The 21,471-nt window shown below is 41.2% G+C and overlaps 1 long non-coding RNA gene across 1 annotated transcript in view; it reads right to left on the reverse strand.

Annotated features, from left to right (window-relative positions):
- The window catches only part of LOC125630981 (uncharacterized), a 36,780-nt gene extending 28,415 nt beyond the window's left edge, over positions 1–8,365 (reverse strand). The window contains exons 1-3 of the long non-coding RNA XR_007354846.2: positions 8,146–8,365; positions 5,086–5,234; positions 4,876–4,987 (exon numbers count right to left, since the gene is read on the reverse strand). This is a non-coding gene — a long non-coding RNA (uncharacterized LOC125630981). The remainder of the gene's footprint in view (positions 1–4,875; positions 4,988–5,085; positions 5,235–8,145) is intronic.
- Positions 8,366–21,471: the final 13,106 nt, after the last annotated feature.

The raw sequence follows: 21,471 nt of genomic DNA on the forward strand, positions 1-21,471 counted from the left end.
TACTTCTCTCCCCATTACTTCTAACTGTAAGTGTATTTGACACCTGTATGGGAAAACCTTGAGCGCTTTCATGGTTTCTCTCAGGTTTCAGCTAAAAATTACCAAATCGGTGCCCTGTGTATCTGTGTGCTGCACCAGGGACCCAGAGCAAAATGCAGGATTTTGCTAGTGTGAACCCCAGAACTGTGTTTTATTGGTATCTGTGGGTAGGTAGTGAGCTGCTTGTTCTAACACTGGAAACTTTTCCCTCACAAAGTTTCATCTGTTGCACTATAATGTGATATGCCACATTAGGTTAAGTCAAGTTAAATTAAGCACTACTTCATTGATGGCTCAATTTACACAAGAGGATTCAGGACACCTTGTATGCAAATCGACACCAGGCAATTCATTAAGGCTCAAACTTTGTCCTTGTCTCATTTTCTATTTCTATGTGCAAAATAGTAAGGTTCTGAGGCTTCCAGACAGAGGGCCACTGAAATGAAGCTATCCAAAATTCTAACTTCAACTCTGAATTTCATTTTTCAAAGGCCTGTATAGATGTTATCTAGGGAAGGGACTGTACGCTCCTGTGTGTGCATGTGTTTTGTGGTGGTTGTTTTTGTATTTATTAGTAAGATGAGGGATAGATTTCAGTGGCTCCCCATAAGGTCCTGCTATTATATTATCAGTCCTGAGTTGTCCTCCAGTTAAAATCAATGGCAAAATTCCCATAGATTTCTATGAGGCAGGATTGGGGCTTAAATCAAAATCACCAAAAGTGGATTTGGAGTTCCTGGTGAAAGATGAATGAGAGAATTGAAGATAACAGAACTATTCACTAGAGTAAGGTGAGGAGGATCTGGCTTTTTATACTCAACCCCTTAGATAAATTTGTATCTGTGCACTGGGGAGGCAGGGGGAACAAACCAGCTTGTTACACACTCTTCAAAGACGAAAAGCAAACCATGTCACACCTACATAAGAGTCAATAATGATAATTAATTAAACCACTTATTCTTGTTCACTATTGAACAACAAATACATAAATTGGAAATGGGTCTAAACCACACACTTTTAAAATTAGGATTTGGATCCAAACTTTTACAGTCAGGGTTCAGACAGCTATGGAGACTGGCCCACTGTGAAGCTAAATTGAGGATCAGAATTTCACCAAAGCTTGGGATCATTGCCTCCAATACTTTGGCTACCTGGTCACATCTATTTAAAAATGAACAAAGCCATGTAAAGTTTTCAAATAGGACCTAGTCGGAAGCCCATAGAGGTCAATGACTGTCTTCCCCCCCCCCCGGCCATTGATTTCAATGGGCTTTGAACCAAGTCCATAATGAACAAAAAACATTTCTCATAGGCTTTCAATCCGAAAAGTCTTATGAGCCTCCTTTATTCTTATGGAAGCTTTTTTTTTTTTTCCTCAGGTCGGCCTAATTGTTTGCTTTCAGTAAAGGACAAGATAGATCAGGCAAAATACGTTCAAGTGGTGCATGGATACATAATTTCCAACCTCTCTCTCTCTCTCTCATTTTATCTTTCTCTTCATCATCTTTGAGGGAGTGTCTTTGTTACAAAATGTTACCTCAATAAGCCTGGATTGGAACTTTTGTATTAAAGACAACTGGATGGTCTAGTGAGAAAAGGTTCCAAAAAAGCTTGCTTATTTGTCATAAGGAGGCGAGCGAGCGAGAGAGAGAGCACGAGAGTATGCCAGAGTGCTAGCTGGTTATGAAAGCTTGGCACTACAAAGCATTAGCTCATGTTCTTCAACAATTTGGGAGTCATTCACTGTGACAAAGACTGTCTATACTGCAATCACAGGGTGTGCCTGCAGCTCATGTAGACACACACCCGAGCAAACTAGCATTAATCTAGCAAACTCCGGTCCTCGAGCAGTACGGCCACAGCAGCATGAACTTCAACTCAGGTTAGCCTCGAGAGTAATTTCCCAGTGTTCGGGGCAGGCTTGTACAGACCACAGTGAAGCACACACTGCCACAGCTTCACTACTCCAGGACCTGAACTAGCCAGATTAAAGCTAGCTCAGATATGTATACACAAGCTGCATTCCCGTCCTATGATTGCAGTCTAGATGTACCCTGTGTTCCCAGAAATGTGCCAAAGAAATAGAATTAACATTCTCAAATTCCAAGAATCATGTTTCTTATAAGTGACCTGTTAAATCTGTCATGTATAGATTGTACCTCCTTAGCCGGGTTTCTGGGTAAATTCTTGGTTCTGGGTTGCTTTAGGTCAGCTAAGGATCTGGCATTCATATTTCTGAGAGGCTCTTGTCTCTACGCATATGGCTTTGATGCATCACTGTATAATGAGGCAAACGGTAGCACCTTTTTAAACAATTTGCTTTTGTCTAAGTTTCTATGGTGTTTTAACATGACTTGTTCATCGTTCAGCAGTCTGGATTTGTATGTGGATTTGAGATGGAGGTGTAGCAGGAGGAGAGCCTGAGACTTAAGCCTTTGTATCAGAGGCCTGGTATGAGGCTGGACCTGCTCACAGAATCTGGCAAGAACAGGGCTTATGTTCCAGAAATACACATTCCTAAGAAGTGCTAAGCACAGAGTACTTATGCAAATACATCCTGATATCAAGTGTCACCAGAACATCCTGATATCAAGGATGGTATAAAAACATTCCCCCAAGAACAGCAGGAACACACTGACCTCTCCTAAAAGGTAAGGTTAGGAAGACAGTATGTAATAGAGATATTTTGATCAAACCAACAAGTACAAGGTGATAAGTAGCCATGTCAGGTGGTGGTAACTAACTATATCGGAGGCAATATGTAACTTGTTTGTATCAGGGTATAAAGATGTATCTCAGAGGGAGTATCTTTGCCCAGCCAAGGGGGGAATGGAAAGTCCCGCCATTCACTGAGCTGCATCCATTGTCCCGGGCATACGTGTGTTAGTTAGGTGCTATTACCGTGCTTTGTCGACAATAAACCTGGCCTGGCGCCTTCAGACCTTATTGATCTTTTGGTCATTGGGTGGTTCACTCGAGGTCTGCTGTGCCAGCTGTCTGCACAGAGCTGGGGCAGCACACAGGGAGAACACACACATGCAGCCAATCTAACCACAGGAGGAATTCAAAGTAAACATTTTCTTAAGGGAGGGTTGTTAATGTAGTACTAATATCTAAACTGTATTGTTAAATTTATTCATCTCAGTTTGGGTTACTGCTGATTATGTAGGTTATGACTTTTAAAACTTTTTTGTATTTTTGGATAATCTAAGCACTATACCCAGATGTACAGACACTCTTTTCTTAACCTGTGTATTTGATAATTTTATTAAAGCGAATGTTAAAAAAATTATATAACATGTACTTTGCTAAATACAATCGTGTATTGAGACAAAAGACCAAGTTCAAAGGGGAGTCTAAGCTGGTGGAATTTAAATATATTTGGGGGAGGCAAAACAATTTGCTACTCAAATCTTCTTTTGCCTACCTGCAAATATGTAAGTGGCACCAATTTTGACTCAGTCTTCACTCTCTCTTAGACTGACTTAGATACTTCTAGTGTTCTGATAAGTGGGTGTGAATTTATTTTATACCCATTCCCACCACAGATATCTCCCAGGCAGGGACAATTGATGGACCACAATCTCAGCAGAGAGAGTATATAATCCTACCAGAATGAGGCCAAGACACACATTAATAATACTAGAGATTTAGTAGTTTTTTTTAATGGCGTTCAAAAGCTGGAATCAAGATAGCAAAAGACTGGGAACATGCAGTTTAAAGAGGAGATTAATAGTAAGCAGCATGCTTGATGTATGTGCAATAACAAATGGTGTACAGAAGGTAAATAAGATGCTTCTATTTGCTCTGTCAATATAGGAAGGTGACTGTAAATGGAATGGAAAGCTAACTTTTAAACTGACAAAAGGAGGAAGTACTATTTTTACACAGCACACAGTTAACCTGTGGAAATCCCATTGTCACAAGATCTCACTGAGAAGCAGTAACATCAGATAAGATTTGAAAAGTTAGGGCTAAACCAACCACTAATGGAAAGGGTTAGTATAAAACTTTCTGTGCAGATTATTTCATAATCTGTCCACTATGGGAATTCTTGCACCTTCCCAATGCTTCAAGGTACTAGATACAGTTGAGTTGAACCTATATAAGGGTCACTGATCTAATCTGAAATGGCAATAACTTCATTCATAAGAATCAGCAAGAAAAAAAGGAAGCTTTTTAAAATTTGTAACATTATTAAACACTCCTCCAATGTCAGACTTCCACACAACATATATGCTGTGAAATTGACTCTGTAGCAGCCAATCCCACTGCTTTCTTTCTTTCTTGAAAGCTTAATAAGAACTTTTGCATAATCACTCCATTTAAATAATTGTGTAATTACATAATTGCTCATTACAATTGTTTGCCTTATTGGTACTTAACAAGATGTACCATAATTACATGTGATAATTAGCTACAATTAATGTCAACCAAGGAAATTCATACAACAATAACTTCTAACAGTGACTACAAAAGCATAGAAGGCAGGTGGTAGCATGAATAGTAAGTAAAATACTTATTCCACTTGTGGACTGCACTTCCCCTGCCCAACAAGATATCAGTGAGGCCAAGAGTTTAGCTGGACTCAAAAAAATTGGACACTAATATGGAAAACAAAAAGATCCAGAATTACAACAGCAAACTGTAAAACACCAAGAGTTTGTGGTAGGGCTACAAATCCTCATACTCCAGGGCTTTTTCAGGGGTTTTAGGAGGAAATTTTTCCTTTGGGCAGATTATCACATAGCTGTCTACCACAAGTTTTCCTGTACCTTCCTCCAACAGTGGTCAATACTAGCTGCTTCCAAGACCAGTGGCCATGTCTACACTTACCGGTAGATCAGCATTGCTGCAATTGATGCAGTGGTGTCAGTTTAGTGGATCTGGTGAAGACCTGCTACATCAATGGCAGATTGCTCCCCCGTCGACTCCTGCACTCCAGCTGCTGAGAAGAGTAACACACTGCGGTAAGTCGACCTAAGCTACGTCAACTCGAGCTACATTATTCATGTAACTGAAGTAGCGTAACTTAGGTCCACTTACTGCAGTAGTGTAGACCAGCCCTTCTGAACAAGATGGACCACTGGTTTCATCTCGCATAGCAACTCCTGTGTTCTTCTGAAGTCATACAATACTCTTGCCTCTTGAGCTCAAATCGGTCAAATCTGTTGGTATCTTGCCTGGAAGGTGATCTGCATGTATTTGTAATGACATAGTATTAAGTCTATGCACTAAACACCCAAAATCCCGGGTATGAGGAGGTTTCAGCATTTACTGTAACTTAAATGAAGAAAAAGATGAATGCTTAACATAATTGACAGCAGATGCAAAATGCCTCTCTTATACCTATGTGATTGGGGATATTCACTGCATAATCCTACAGCTAGTTCATTTAAAAATGTGCTAGTTATCTGTAATTTAAACACAGCACAATTCATGATCTAGGTTGATATTTTCTGCAGGGAAATACAAAGGGCAACTTTTGCTGTAGTGCAGAATTGTTTCTCCTCTCCATTTGTTTTTCTGCCTCAGTCTTTGCACTCCACTGACATCTATAGTTTTTATAAATAGAGTTTGCCTGCTCTCATGCATTAGACTATGACAGAGTAAGACAGCCACATGCCTCTGTGCAACCTGCTCTGAAATCCTTTCCTGGATGGCTATTTTGGAAGCTTAACGTTCTTGTATTTTTTTTTTCAAAAGGGAGGAAAGCTATTCTGAGCTCTTACTAGCTATTGCCCTCTGGAGTTGTTTGGCACATGTTATCATTTCACAAAGCTGGAAAGCAGCTAATTTGAGTTGAAAATCCTTTCGTTCTGAACATGAAGTTTGTGCAGGGGGCATAGAAGCAATATAATAGCAGTAAGGAAACTCGAGATCCTTTCAGGAAAAATTCTGCCATCTCTTGCAGATGACTTAACATATTTTTGAAGCATTGTCATCAATTCACAAGAAATGAAAATTATAAAAATCTTTGAGGTTCAATTCAGCGCTCAGCCTCCTCAGTGTGGCTGAATTTGGCTTTGTGCAGGACCCGAGAGGGAGAGGTACAGGTTGCTTTCTTACCATTTGCACATCTCTGATCCATGGACCAGTTAGGTTCCCAGCAAAATCAATGCGGACTCAAGACTTCTTAAAGTAATCCTGACTGGTATGTACCCCTAAGGGACTGTTATTCCAGCTACAGATTCTGAGAGCACAGCAACGCTCCAGAAGGTCAACAACCTTGGCCTGTGGAGGACCACCATGAGCACTGAATTCCATGGTTGAGGGTCCTCAACCAATGCCCGTGGGGCTATGGTCCCAGGACAAAGATATTCAAGACTAGAGAGACTGATAGCCACAGTTCCTCAGCTAGACACAGCTGCCATGGCACATGGAGAGCTAGCTAGTTAGTTTCTAAGATTAATGTCAAAACATTGAAAAGCACTTAGAAGGAAATAAGAAGCCCGGGCAGTCTTTGAATGATTTGTATGTATAATTTTCCTGCAGCTAATCTTATCAAGAAGGCAGATTGCACCATGCTGCAGCAGCTGCATTCTGTACTATTTCTGAGTGGCCTTCCAAAGGTGCCCTATGCAGAGTACATTACGGTAGTTCTCTTCTTTGTAATCACTGGAGTCGACTACTGTGATATTTGCATGTGAAAAAAGATCTCTTGATACCTTGGAATCCAGAGAACTGACAGCACTCCCAATTTCTAGATCTGTCAGACAAAATTGGACAGGCTCCCTCAATAATAAGTGGACACCTTCCTCTTCATTTTCCCTAAATGACTTTTCCCAACCTTCTAGCTCCACCTCTGTTTTATGGATTGAACACCAACCAATTCAATGTTGGCCAAATCTTCTTCTTTTAGCCAGACACTGAGAGAGCAAAGCATTGTCCAAGTTCAATTTTAAAACACTGCCATAAAGCTGCAAATAATCCACATAGTGATAGCCTCACAGCCCACACATCTTGCTGTGTTGCTCAAGAACCTTGCATAAAAACCTTGAATAAAAGCAGTGGTAGAAGAGAAACCAACAGACGGCAACATACATGCCCTCAGAGCACATCAGAAATTGCTCACCATCCTCCAGTATCTCTCAAAGGCTGTGCCTATGCTATGGAATTTTACACTTAAATCCCACTGTTGCTTTCCTTGGCTCAGCTGAAGAGGAGTTTCAATTGACTGGCAAAAATGCTAGAATTTGATAGACTTTTGTCTACAATAGGGGTCCTACTGAGGCTAGCACTGGTTCAACTGAACTGGTGTTATCAATGATAGGAATTTTTCCACTGAAAGTCCCTTCTGTAGCCAAGACCGGAGATGAAAATAATGAAATCCTTCTCTTCCAAGCAATATTCAGACCAGGCAACAAAACCTTGAAGTCAAAGGCATTAAAGGTGGAAGTATCTAAGAGAATCAGTGACAATACCTATCCTCTCTCCTTTGCCGGAAATATCTTTACCACACTAAACTAGCCAAACTTCCCAGCCTTCTGCAACCCCAAAAAGCCAGAATGACCAGGATCAAAGAAATCTGAGGATGTCAGGTGATGCTGGTGTTACTGTCACCATTAATTTTTCAATAACTTTCATCAACAGGGTCACTGGCATCAAGAGATAATCATAGTGTCCAAGCGCAATGGTATGAGAGCAGTATAAATCTAGATAAGGTAGAGGGGCAGAAGAGTTGATAACCATGGTCATAAACATTACTACTTTGGCATCCTGATCTGCCCAATTGACCCAACATTCACTCCACTAAGTTTACGAACTATAAGGTGGGCATGGATCCAGCTTCCAGTGAGCAGATCCAAGCTCCCTCAGTACTTTAAAAGCCTCAGTGAGTGAAGCCGACTGAAACTCAACCAGAGGAGAGGTTTCATTTGTCCTTTCCAGGGACATCTGCCATCATGTAAGTTATCAACCTGACTTGGATGTGATCAGACTTGTCTACGAAATACTGGTAGCTAGAACCCTTCTTCTAAAGAGAAATATTTAACTCTGTCTCGGAGCAGAGGCAGAACAGATTCAGCACAGTGTCGAAGCCTGCAGGATATTGCTCCACTCTGGATTTTGAATTTACTACATAGTGCAAGGAAATAGCGTTCTTACCTTCCACCACCGACACCGAATAGAGCCTTAAAAACTCTGCTGCTATTGCTTGGCCATGGAGTGAGGTTTCCACCGTTAGCACTGCAACTGCCCTGCCATAACGTTCTGCTGTCACCCCCTTTCCTTGGAAAGTGTTTGTTTCTTCCGCTCTGATTTTAGAAACCCACATCTTTGCAAAATCTTGTGGCTGACTCACATTTTCATTTAGCATCTCTGCTTGTGCCACCAGTCTCTCAGCAACAAGATATTAGAATAATGATGAGGGTGAAGGGGAAACCTGAGATTTTCAGCAGTGAAAGTAAATGTGAGTGGGAGGGGTTGGGGTTACATGTTCCTGTATGACCTTCTCTCTCCCCCCGCCCCCACTTTTTGCAGTTCTGTACAGAAATGGATGAAGGTTAAATATGTCCAGATCGAAAAAATACATGGGTACTCAACCTATATCCTTCCTCTCAATATTGTGACCTAATGCTAGAGATTTTGGGCTATGGTGTAGCTTCTTCAGGCTACAGACTCAGATGAGCCTGAAAGCCACCATAACTGGTCACAGGAGGCTCACCCCAGTGTAGGGAATGCCTCCAGGGGCACAGAACATAGCAGCTCCTACACCACATCCCCTTGCTCGATCTGGCAGAGAGGGCATAGCTGATGTAAATGGTAGTCTATGTGCTCTATGGATCCCTCGCTGCTTTACTGACTCCTTGGGGTTGGTGGCAGCCAGGGCAAGTTAGAATAACCTTCCAGCACTCTAGCTAATGCTGTGGGCACAGCCAGTCCAGGCTCAGGGGAGTGCAAAAGTGTGTTAAAGAAGCCTTTGCACATGCCCATGCCAAGCTGCATTTTGAAATCCTTGTTCATAGCTGAGGGTCTGGGCCATTAGCTGCCAAAACTAAAGTGCTCTTGTTATTCAAAAGGGTGCTGCCTGCTTCTGCATTGGAAAGATCCCTTCACTTATAGCAGTTAATTTCTTAAAGTGGTGGTGGGTTTTTCTTTTTTGTGTGTGTTTCCTATTAAGACAAACAGTATTGTAATACAAATAGTCTGAAATGCAGCAGAGAGAGAGCCTCACCTCTCTCTGTCTAGCTAGGGAAAGTTTTTCTCCCCCTTCCCCTCCTCCCCCCCCCCCATGAAACTTCAGGAAGCCTTTTACATGGACATTATTCATTCACAACTTGTACTGTACTGGAGGAGCATTTGAGGAAGGCATGTGCAGCCACTTGTCACTTGCTTCAGACAGTGGTAGCTGAATGAACGTCATAATATCGAGTTGCATACTTGACCTGCTTTCTCTGCCACAGATAATTAACAAGTGTTCCTAGGAGAGAAGTTATTTTTACCCCAGTTCCATCTCACGTGCAGGCAATTACTGCTGCTGTTGTGAGCGTTCAGAGATGTGTCAGCTCATGGAGAAAATTAGACGACTTGGAGTGCTTTAGGACTAGTTCCTCTTCTTTGTTTTGGTTGCCAAAAAAAGAATCAACTAGGGACTGACTGTTGCAATCCAAATGCAGAGCTCGTGTGCTGCTGAAAGGGGAGAGGGATGTTCAGAATAAAAACATTTCTTGAGAGAGATACTTAGAATAGATTTCTGTCCTGCTGCTTTCTTTGAGGTGTAGACATTAATAGCCTGTTGGTTAGTAGACTAGCCTGTTACGACATAAGTAGCGTGGGAATGGAAGGCATTAGTATCCTGGGCAAGGGGCCAAATTCTTTCCTTATTTACAGTGGTATAAATCTAGAAAAACTTCACTGATTTGAATAGTTACTCTGGATTTACACCAGTGTAACTGAGAGACTTTGGCCCTATGTTTTTCAAGCAGTTCGCAAAATACACTTGACCCTACCAACAAGGGCTTTATCCAGTTTTTGAAAGTCACTTAGTATCTTCCTGGGAACCCCTTCCTGCAGCCTGCTGAATTCCAAACACCCAGGCCCGATTATATTAAGGGCCCTTTACATTTGCTATAGCAGGCCCTCATACATTTACTCCTTCATCCTGCCGCCATCCATTCAATCACAGGTGTTTAAATGGATTTAGAGGGTAAGATAATTAGGTCTGGCTGATGTACACTTGGGGAACTGGGGCCACTTCAGCTCCTGGAGAACTTAGAGCAGCCTCACTGCTGGTAATGCCCCCCTTCCTGCCCTGACATCTCCTGTGTCAGGGTATTTGTGGCCAGAACCAGGTGGTGTAGAACTGGCTCTGAACCGGATGAGGATTTCCTTAAGTTGTCCCTAGCTCCAGCTATGCAAGCCTATGGTAAGAATTAGGCCAGCTAGCAAATGTCTTGTTACTTGCAGTTCCCACTTCAGACCTGGATCTATTACAAAGGTAGAAAACATATTGCATCATTCAGTAGAAAACAACTTGTTCCATAAAACGCACTAACTGGTTTCCCATAGGACACTGCAAGTGGATGGATGAGCTCAGACAAACATATCTACCTTGTACAGCTTTTCCATATGTTTTGAGATATGCTCCTCTTTTCTAACACAAAAGGTAATAAGCACCCAACATGAGGTAACTCTATTTTTAATCTCATTATGATATATAAAAGTGATTAATCAATGGACTGGAAGCTGGTGGTTGCCTAAGGACCTGTGATCCTGGCCTGATAACATTCACTATGGGCAAACGGAGGACAATCCCAGCCAGCAACATGTGTATATATTTGGTGCTTCAAAAGGGTTAACTTTCTAAAGCTGAAGAAAGTTTTGAGTCATATTGATTAGGAGGAAACATTTAGACAGAAAAATGTAATTTGGGAGTTCTTTAAGGATTATTAGATGGCCAAAACGCCATTATTACGCTATCAAGAAAGGACAATTTTGGCTAAAAGCCCATCCTCGTTCAGTGGCAAAGTGAAGGCATCAATTAGAAACAAAAAGCAATATCTATGAAATGGAAAAAGGGGAGCTAGATAGCAATCAATATAAAAGGAAAGAGGAAAAATCTGTGGCTGGCAGGGCTACAGACAATGAGGAGCTTTTTAAAGTACATTGGGAAGAAAAGAGAACCTAGCAATGGTATAGGCACATTACAACATGGAGAAGGTAAAATGGTTAATGATGCAGAAAGGGCAGAAGTGTTCAGTATGTATTTCTGGCTTTGTATTGGAAAGAAGTAGGATAATGCACTCGTATCTTATGAGGATGAAATATTTTTCCAGTATGTTAGTAACTGAGAAGGATGTTAGACAATGTCTGCTATGGATAAACATTTTTTAAATGAGTAGGTCTGGATAACTTGCACCCAAAGGTCCTAAAAGAGTTGGCTGAGGAGATCCCTGGCCCACTGATACTAATTTTTAATAATTTTTGGAATATTAAGGAAATTCCAGAGGACTGGAAGATTGCTAATCTGCCAATATTCAAATTGGCAAGTGGGATGACCCAAGTAATTATAGACAAGTTACCCTGACAACCCCAGGGGAAATAATTGAGAAGCTGATACAGGATTTACTTGATAAAGGATAGGAATATAATGCCAGTCAGCATGGTTTATGGAATATAAATCTTGTCAAACCTAATTTTCATTCTTTGAGATTACAAATTTGGTTGATAAAGTAACTGCATAGATGTAACATACTTAGACTTTTGTAAGAGGTTTGGTTTAGTAGTGCATGACATTCTGATTTAAAAAATATAGCACTATACAATATCAATACAGCACATGTTAAATGGATTAAGAAACAGATAACAAAGTCGTTGTAAGTTGGAAACCTTCACTGAATGGGGGTGTTCCCCAGGGAATGATAGTAGGCCTGATACTATTCAACACTTTCATCACTGATCTGAAAATAAATATAAAATTGGTGATAAAAATTGTGGATGACTTACTGTTTGTGGAATGGTAAATAATGATGAGGTCAGGGCAGTCATACAGAGTGATCTGGATTGCTTGGTAAGCTGGGCCACTCAAAAAATACAGATAAATGAGACGTTATACACCTAGGAATACATTACCATACCTACAGAATGAGGGCCTATATCCTGGAAAGCAGTGATTCTGAAAAGGATGTACAGTAGAACCTCAGAGTTATGAAATGACCTGTCAACCACACACCTCATTTGGAACAGGAAGTACACAATCAGGCAGCAGCAGAGATTGCAAGGGGGGGAGCAAATATTGTACTGTGTTAAATGTGAACTACTAAAAAAAATGAAGGGAAAGCGGCATTTTTCTTCTGCATAGTAAAGCTTCAAAGCTGTATTAAGTTAATGTTCAGCTGTAAATTTTTGAAAGAAAAACCATAATGTTTTGAGAGTTACGAACATTTCAGAGTTATGAACAATCTCCATTCTTGAGGTGTTCATAACTCTGAGGTTCTACTGTATGGGTTATAAGAGACGAGCAATTCAACACCAGCTCCCAGTGTGATGCTGAGGCAAAAAGAGCTAATGTGAGCCTTGGATGTATAAGCCAGACAAATTCAAATTAGAAAATAAGGCACACTTTAATAGTGAAGTTAGAGTACTCATTGGAGTAGAGAATCAGGGGAAAAGGGTGGATTTTCCATCTGTTGATATAGTCAAATCAAGACTGGATGGCTTTCTGAAAGATATGTTTTAGCGATCACAAGTGATGCTTTAGTCAGGCACAAGTTATTGGCCTCAATACCGGGGTAACCTGGTGAATTTTAAGGGCTTATGATATAGGGCCCAATGATATACAGATTATCTAATAATCCCAGCTGGTTTTAAAATCTGTGAATATGAATCTATAGATATTGCCCAACTTCCAGTTCTTTACAACAGTGATCATGGTACTTAATAGCAGTGTATTGAGATACAGTCACTGTCAAGATAAACATTATTATTGCCTAGATAGCTCCTGGTATCTTCATTTTTAAAAAATCTTATTTTGTATCATTGCACTCATTTGCTCATCCCTTTTTATCTCATTCCCTTTGCTCTGACTAACTGCTTTCCATCTATTGCTCAGTTATTTAGCTTTATGCTTTCTTCCATGTTGTCCAATAGAATCATAGGGTTAGAAGGGCCCGCAAGGGTCATCTAATCAACCTTCTGCCAAGATGCAGGATTTGTTGTGTCTAAACCATCCAAGACAGGTGGCTATACAGCCTCCTTTCGAAAACCTCCAGTGAAGGAGCTTCCACAACCTCCCTAGGCAGTCTGTTCCATTGTCCTATTGTTCTTACAGTCAGGAAATTTTTCTTGATTTAATCAAAATCTGCTATGCTGTAGTTTGAACCCACTGCTGCTTGTCCTGCTCTCTGTTGCAAGAGAGAACAACTTTTCTGCATCTTTTTATTTTTTAAGGCAGCCTTTGAAGTATTTGAAGACTGCTATCATGGTCCCCCTTAATCTCCTCTTTTCCAAACTAAACCTACCCGATTCCTTCACCCTTTGCTCATGTGGCTTGCATTTCATCCCTTTGATCATCTTTGTCGCTCACCTCTGGATCCTCTCCAGTTTCTCTACATCCTTTCTATACATTGGTGACCAAAACTGGCACAGTACTCCAGCTGAGGCCTAACCAGTGCCAAGTAGAGTGGTATTATAACCTCCCGTGTCTTGCATGCTGTGCCTCTGTTAATGCAACCCAAAATTGTATTTGCTTTTTTTCTTTTTTTTTTCCAACAGCATCGCATCGCTGTCTCATGTTGAGGTTGTGATTCACCACAACTCCCAGATCCTTCTCAGCAGTGTGGCTGCCAAGCCAGTTATCCCCCATTCTGTATTTGTGCATTTGGTTTTTCTTCCCTAAGTGTAGCACCTTACATTTGTCTTCATTGAATTTCATTTTGTTTTCTGTAGCCCAGTTGTCCAATTTATCAAGATCTCTCTGAATTTTAGCTCTATCCTCCAAAGTGTTCACAACTCCCCCTAGGTTTGTGTCATCTGCAAATTTGATCAGTGTGCTCTCTATTCCTACACCCAGGTAACTAATAAAGATGTTAAACACCACCAGATCCAGAACAATATGCTTGGAGCAGTCTCCCTTTTCTTGTATACCAAACAGACACCTTCTCTTTAGTCAAATACCTACTTTAACATAAGGACTTGGAGAGAGGGCCAAGTCAAAGACCACCCACAAGTTATGGGCTTGAGTGATGGGGAGGATGGAGGTTTTGTTCACACTGAACTGTGACTGTGAAAAGAAGGAAAAGTAGATTGAGAGGTCTGTTTTTAGCCATATTGAGCTTAAGCTGACAGCTGGAAGTCCATAAGGAGATATCAGAGACAGGCTGACATTTTAGTTTGGACGGAAGGGGGACCGATCAGGAGTGGAGAGAGAAATCTTTGAGTCATCAGCATGGAGATGATGGTTTATCATCATATTTGTGTTCCTCAAACAAGGCTGTGGGAACGCCAGGGGAATGGTGGCAAAGTGGCAAGTGGGTCCATGACTTGAGCAGGTCTTCTGAATAAATCACCTATACAGAGCATTGTATTAGGCCATGCTGCTGCTGTTACAATGTGTAGTAACAGCCACATCATGGCTGTTACTATTGCCCCCCTCCACTGCCTCCACGTTTTGAGGAAAGATTCCATCCCTTCTGCCCTCATATTGGCTCCCTGCACAAAACCCTTTCATGTGGACTTTGAAGAGAGACTGGAATTCCACTTTCAACAAAACACAAAAACTTGTCTGAGAACAGAAGGTCCATGGAGACTAACAAACATGGGAAGGTGGAGAAGATGAAGAAGAAACAGTATCCCATCAACACTCAGGGCTTCCTTTGTAAATGGGAAAGAACAAGGAGCAGAAGCTGAAATAATGGCAACATTTCTTCCCATTCTGCACTGGCAATGCACCCAACCAATAGGAGGTGTGTGTGTGGGGGGGGGGAGGGGAGTGTCCATAAACATTAGAGAACATGACACTTTCATACAATATGACACCGTTTTTGTTGCCCCGGCATGTTTTAATTTGCTATCCAACTCAATTTGTGTCCATTTTCATGGGTTTCGATCTCTTGCAGCTTTTATTGTCATTTAAGGCATGTTCTTCCTTTCAGGGGAGTCTCCTCCCTGACAAATCAGTGCTTCAGAAGAGCCAACTGGCTTACTTGCAGTTACTCTCTGTATAAGGTGGGATTAACTTTTTATTTTGTTTTTATTTCCCCCTCTGATGGAGTGTATAAACCCATACCGGTAACCAAGGGGTTAAAGAGCTGCTGTGGGCAGGGCTGGCACGCCCCCGGCCCTGTCCGTCATGTCAGGGATGGGGTAAGGGTTTAAAAGCAGGAAGTTCTGACCAGTTTCTGGGCAGTTCTGGGAGAGAACAGACAACAGCTCCCAGGTGGGACTCCTGGAAAGTTTTAGGGAAACTGCCCTCAGGAAGGTCCTATGCTGATCCAACAAGGAGTCAGCAGAGTTGGATATACCAGCTGGGCAGAATAGATTCAGCATGCCCCCAAACAAGCCTCAAGCAGTCAGTACTGTGGTCTACAATCCCTTCTGGAATGAGGGAACCTGGGACTATATTAAAAGGATTTGGGGAGCCAGGAGATCCATCGCCTTCAAACACAGTCAGACTATTCCACTCAATTTAGTATAGTGATAAAGGTGCCTTATGGGTTTCACAGCACCTAGACAGCGGAGGCAACCGTCAGTAACCTGAGAACTGTGACAACTCCATACCCCAAAGATGTGATAAAATTACATGATTTTGTTTTAGAAAATCCTGGTGGCAAATAGTGGGCCAAAGAACTCCTCTGTTGGTTAGTGTGGTGCTAATAACACCAGGATCATGCTGGTCACTTGGGCCCAAATTCTCAAAGGTATTTAGGTGCCTACTGCCTATTGAAATCAATGGGAGTTAGGTGCCTAACATCCTTTCAGGATCTGGAGCTTGCTGACTGCCTTTGTGTGCTAGATTTAAGGACCCTCTATCAGAACGTTCTTAGGCCAGTACAAAGGCAAACAATGTCCAGTGGCTAGAAATTTGTCAGCCAAGTTCAAGCTGAAAATAAGATGCAGTTTTTAACAGTAAGGGCAATTAACTATTGGAATGATAATGAAGGAATGCGGTACATTCTCCAGGGCCTGGAGTCTGTGACCTTGTCTACACTTGCGTCAGCGTATAGGGTATGTGTAGCTACATGCCATAGCGGAAAAGCAAATGCGTCTACGCTTGTTATGGTGTTTAGCTGCCAGACCCGATCTCTGCCATGTGCAGTGGGGAAAGGATCCAGCAACGGGGAGGTAATGGGACACTAGGCTGCTAAAAATAACAGTGTAGATGTTGGAGGTACTGCTGGGACGCATAGAGAGCTGTGTTCCTAGTGTTCAGCCATGCAGGGCACTCTACTCACCTAAGCAGCGCCTCACCATCTACACTGCTGTTTATGCCTGTGCTAGCTGGGCTTCCAGCCTATGTACCCTACACAATGGCAAAAGTGTAGACCTACCCTAAGTAAAGATTGGCTGCTTTTCTGAAAAAGATGCTCTAGTTCAAGCCCAAGTTGTTGGGTTTGATGCAGGAGTCACCAAGTGAAATTATTTGGTCTGTGTTATTGTGATAAATGAGGTGTGTGTGTGGTGGGCGAAGGGGGGGGTGTCTCTCTTTTATGGACACCCAGCCAGCCAGTTAGCTATAAAATCCCTGTTAGTAGCTGTTCTCTACTTGCTTTACCTGTAAATGGTTAAAGTCCACAGGTAAAAGGAACGGAGTGGTCACCTGACCAGAAGAGCCAACGGGAAGGCTAGAATTTCTTAAAATGGGGGGAGGTTTCCCCTTTGTCTCTGTTCTCTGGAGAGAGGGGACAGAGCAGAGACAGGACTGGAGCTATGCTGTAAAAAGTTGTGGGCCAGGTCTGAATCACCAGATCATACCTCGAAACTACTAATTTGAAACCCCAGATATGTAAGTAGATCAGGAAATGTCTAGGAAGGCGCGATTAGGTTTATCTCTTTTATTTCTTTATGGCTTGTGGACTCCTCTGTCCTAACCTCAGGTGCTTTTGTTTTGCTTTAAGCTGGACCTCAAGAAGCTATCTTGATGCTTAATCCTTGTAATTGTGTGTGTGTTTTTTTTTTAAATCTAGCAAAAAGCCTAAGTTCCAAATGTATTCTTTCTTTCTTTTTTGTTTTTAATGTACCTTTTTTTTAAAGAACAGGATTGGATTTTTGTGTCCTAAGAGGTTTGTGCATATGTTGTTTAATGAGCTGGTGGCAACAGCTGACTTCCTTTGTTTTCTTTCTCTGCTCTTACCCCAGGGGTGGGTGTGTGTGAAAGAGCTTGAGGTTACCCCACAGGAAGGAATTCCCAAGTGCGCCTTCCTGGGTTCCAAAAGGGGTTTTTGCACTTGGGTGGTGGAAGCATCTACCCATCCAAGGTCAGAGAGAAGCTGTAACCTTGGGAGTTTAATACAAGCCTGGAGTAGTCAGTATTAATTTTTAGAATCCTTGTGGGCTCCCACCTCCTGCACTCAAAGGGCCAGAGTGGGGAATCAGCCTTGACAGTTAAGATGGTCAGATGAGGTGAGCGTTCGAGACCTCTGGGATCTTAAAATCTATTAAATATAACTGGAGTTCTTGACCCTCAGAGGCAGGGAGTACTGTGGTTTCATCTTCTCCATAATGCTTTCTTTCCTCTTAGTAATGTGTCTGCTTTCGTATATTTTACCCTGTTGTCTTCCTCCCCTATAAAGGTGCATGTTTTACAATAAGATAGCTAACTCAAGTTATTTGGGTACTGCTGCTGTTAGTGTTGCTGAACGTTCTTGTACGCTACATACAGTTTCCATCCATTGTTGGTCTTATCTCTGTTCCTGCTGGATGACCTTCATAGTTTTCTCTGTTTTTCAGTCGTGCTTTTTAATGAGATCAACAGAATAAATACCCAGATTGAGGTCTCTTAAGTTGCTATTGCTCATCAACTATACAGAATTAAGGGCCTGAACCACCATTGCATTACTCCAGTTTCATGCTGATACAACGCTGTTGATTTTCAATGGAATTGCACCAGTATAAAATGGGAATAACATAGTAGTGAATCAGGCCCCTAATTTATGCTTTTAGAGGGAAATTAGATTCTGCTTTGGATTAGGCTGTTTTATAGGTGCCATGGCTCCTGTGTGGTTTTTTAAAAAAAAAAGATCCATTGCAAATAATTCTGGTTATAGTCCATTTTTATGTCAAGATGCCATTTTATAGTCAAGATGTCCCAGATCTTCATGATTTACTGGACATCTGTTATCAATACAGCTGGGTGCAATTATTTTGGTGAATAATAAAATTGCCAGAAAACACTCTTTTAAATGTACTAAAACTATTCTGTGAATTCAGGTTGAATTTAGTGAATAATTTTGGCCAGTCCCCTCGCCCCCTGGCATAAACAAAAACTTCAGAAATGCCAAAACTGTTTTAAAATGTTGAAACAAACCATTTCAGAACAGCTTCTGCAATGTTTTGCTTGACCCAAATCAATTTTTCTGGTGGGTTTTTCATTGTGGTGACGGGGGGAAAAAACAACAACAACAAAAAATTTTGGTTGGAAGTGAACAATTTTTTTTCCCCTTTGGGTTAGCCACTGAACTAAAAAAAAATCAGTTATTCACTCAGTGCTAGTTATCAGTTCAGTTAAGTGGTTTAAGATCTAAACTACTGTAATAAGAATTAAACCACAACAAGCTTTGTTTTTGGTTTTTGTTTTTGTTTTTTTTTAAGTTCACTTTGCAGGGTATGTTGTTGGTAATTTGTTAGACACTGACGATGGATTCAATAAACAAATGTAGCTGCTTTGCCTGCCTGCCTGCAATCTGGTGCCGTACAATTTCTAGTGTACGTATTTCCTCTTTAAAGTGCTAGGTTTAATTGGTTGTTTCACTTGTTGTTGGTTGAGGTTGGGATTTTTTTGCCATGGCACTCGAGCGACTCTAGTGGGCTAGCACCATAATGCAGAGCGCCTCTAAAAATGAATGCATGGTAGTAGCTTGGCCTGAGATGTGTTCATGTGAGATATTCACTTCTGACCTCTTGTTGTTGTAAATAATTCAAAATGAGGTATATGTCTCTCTTAGGCTCCACGTTGCTATGGGCTATGCTAATAGCAAGTTATTGTCAGGCATCACTTGTGATAAGTAACTAGAACTGAACCACAGATGTTTAGATTAGTTTTAGGGCATTAGATTTTTTTTTTCTGAAGTGGTTCACATATCATTGGTTCCAATACAAAATCTCTAAGTCACCTAAAGAAAATCATTTACAAAAAAAATCTAACTGGGACACCATATATGTCTTCCTCAGTAGAGAATGGAGTCACAAGTAATGATCAGGCTTTGCGTATGACTGAGTTTTAAGTAATTTATGTGTATGTTCTATAATGGATAAGACCAAGGACTTCAGTTAGGACACAAGGGCTGATGTTCTGATACACAAAGAAAGGGATTTTCTTGCCAAAAACAATTTGCTACCCAGATATATATTATACAGGAAAAGAAAAATGGGGTTGTTATTTCTATATGGAATTGGGCCTGTGAGTGTTAATCTAGTGGATTTGTGTTTTCTTAAGAACTGTTGATCGATATTCTGTTTGTAGTTAGTATAATACCCTGATGGCAAAACTATATAGTTTAAAAAAAAAAAAAAAATTCAGGATCTAGCCAGATTAAGGCATAAGCATTATGGGCCTGTGTTAGGACCTTGGCTTTTGATGTCATATGACTATATCAGAATCTCAACTTTCATTTAAAGTTTCATTTAGAAACTTTTTCTAGCCCTCCCAGGCCTTGTTTAGACAAGGAAAATAACTGATTTCGCTTAAACTGAGTTAGCTAGCAATGATTTGAAACATCGTCTAGCTCCCCCCCTTTTTTTTTTTTTAAAAAAAGAGCCATTTTAATGCCTTTAAAATTGTGTTAGGTATTCCTAGTGTAAGCTAGGCTGCCAGCATATTCATGCCTGTGAAGGTTTTATCCAAACCCTCTTGAAGTGAATTGTCTTTGGATCAGGCCCTTTGCATGTGTACACTTCTGGCTTGTTTACAAGGGGGGCGGGGAGAAGAGGGGGAAGTCCACAGTAGCTGGTGTACACTAGGCACTCCATAGTAACTCCCTGTGTGGACACTCTTATTGCTCAATAAGTGCTTGTCTACACTGCCCCACAATTCAGGTTAAGGGGGTGTGAATAGCTGTGCACACCGAAGTACTGAACTGTAACCCCTCATGTGGATGCTGTGAGCATGAGCTATAAATTTCCGAGGCAGCATTAATCTAGTCCTGTTTGAAGAGGACTTCACTAGGAACTTTTGCATCTGCAGCATCCACACGGGGGAGTTACAATGCAGCCTTGTGGTGTGCACTGCTATTCACAGTCCATAGTCCTAATGGTGGGGTAGTGTAGATGCAGCCTAAGACACCTTCGTGCTCATTCACTTAATGCACTTTGGAAGTGTACTAAGGCACTCTTTGCGCTCAGTAAGAGTATCCACGTGGGGAGTTAGTGCAGAATAGCTAGAGTGATTTAAATTTAAACCCTGACTTACTGTGCAGCACAGTTGTCTGCCCTTCAGGCGTTAAAGATTAATCTTAGTTAAATGTGATGAAACCTCCAGGAATACGTCCAAGCAAAATTGGCAACTGTACTGTGCACTAACCTCCCCGTGTAGACAAGCCCTCAGGATAGTTCTATGCAAGGAAAAAAGATGTGGTTTTGAAATGTGGTACAGTAGCTAAATATTTAAAATCTTACTGGAGACGGGAAGTTTTACCTTGCCCAGCTAACATGTTTAAAACTGCAACTTGCCCTATCCACACTAGGATTACGTATATCAGCTACTGTGTTTTTAAAACACACTTTCCCCACAGCTGTAGGCAGGCCTGATCTACACTTGGATAAAGGATTTATGTGTGGGGTTTTTGTTTTTAAGTATCAGTTAACATGTATTAAAACCTTAGCGTTGTCAGGACAAATTGTATTAACGTGTTAACAGGCTGAGGTGAACCCCACAATGTTTAAAATACACTTTGTCCTGCTTTTACACTAGAGTTTTAAAACATGTTAGTTAAAATGTGTTAGCTTTTTTTCTCTAGTCTAAACAAGATCTTAAGTATTTACGCATTTGAGACTCTGGTTTAACTCAAGTTAATTGTTTGCCAATTAGCTTGTTACCTAACATCTTTGTAAATACAAATCTAGACACAATTCCAGGATGCAAACATTAGTGATTTACCCTAGGTGTCCTGGGAAAACAGGACCACAAACTCTAGTTTAGACTTGACCTGAGGAGTTAACCCTAACAGTCTTACTCTTCTTGTACTCCAAGTTCCTTTTGAAGTAAATGGAAGTTTTCCCCAAGCTTCCTGGCCTTCATCTCCTGCAGATCCCAGGGAAACCAGAGTTAAGGAAACAGCC

The sequence above is a fragment of the Caretta caretta genome, chromosome 2, assembly GCF_965140235.1.
Source record: "Caretta caretta isolate rCarCar2 chromosome 2, rCarCar1.hap1, whole genome shotgun sequence".
In the NCBI taxonomy this organism is placed as follows: Eukaryota; Metazoa; Chordata; order Testudines; family Cheloniidae; genus Caretta; species Caretta caretta.